The sequence below is a fragment of the Coenobita brevimanus genome, chromosome 72 (genome assembly GCF_032717465.1).
Source record: "Coenobita brevimanus isolate Jiangsu-jjx chromosome 72, ASM3271746v2, whole genome shotgun sequence".
NCBI lineage: Eukaryota > Metazoa > Arthropoda > Malacostraca > Decapoda > Coenobitidae > Coenobita > Coenobita brevimanus.
The window spans coordinates 24,167,666-24,168,533 of NC_137025.1; the positions used below are offsets into that span (position 1 = coordinate 24,167,666).

Sequence of the window (868 nt, forward strand, 5' to 3'; positions counted from 1 at the left end):
AGCCAGACCCTAATGATGACTAACGTGTCATTGTTTATGAAGGGGTTTATATATACATACATAGTATATATATATATATATTGTATATATATATATATATATATATATAATGTCCATCCATCCATTGCCAGACGCCATGTATCCCAAACGGGGTGGTCAACGGCTTAGAGTTAATTGTTTTACAGGGAGGGGCACTAATCCTCCACCAACCCCACTTTGACACGTAGGGATGCCAACAGCATCTGGTATTCCCAGGCGGTCACCCATCCAAGTACTAACCAGACCCAACGTTGCTTAACTTCGCTGATCGGACGGGAAGCGGTGTACTCAACGTGGTATATATATATATATATATATATATAAAGTTATTATTTCCGGGTAGTATAATTTTGAATTTGTGTACCAACTATATTTAGTAATGAGTAAATGTAAATAAGTAATATATAAACTTAGGGTATGTAATAAAAAAAATTACACATTTCCATAAACCTGATTATGAAATAAATGGAGACTAATGAATATAGAAGTTTGTACAAGTAAATAATCTACAAAATTCTGTGTTCAAATACATTTACAAATAAAATTATTTTTAGACATTGGTGATTTAGCCAATGAAAAAATTACAGTTAACATTATTTTACAAACAGCAAAAAAAAAAAAAAAAAAAGCACACTCATAATATCTGATTAACATAAATCCTGTTCTCACCCTTACCCTGTTGAAAAGAGAAAATAAAGTTAGGCTACTGAATGAGAAAGACGAGCAGGGTGAATGAGGTATATATATATATATATATATATATATATAATATCCATCCATCCATCCATCATCCAATCCTACATTGCCCCATGAGGAGCGTAGGAGCCCG

General features: G+C 32.7%; 1 pseudogene; it reads right to left on the minus strand.

Moving 5' to 3' along the window:
* Positions 1-230: 230 nt before the first annotated feature.
* LOC145407367 (5S ribosomal RNA) lies at positions 231-349 on the minus strand (annotated as a pseudogene).
* Positions 350-868: the final 519 nt, after the last annotated feature.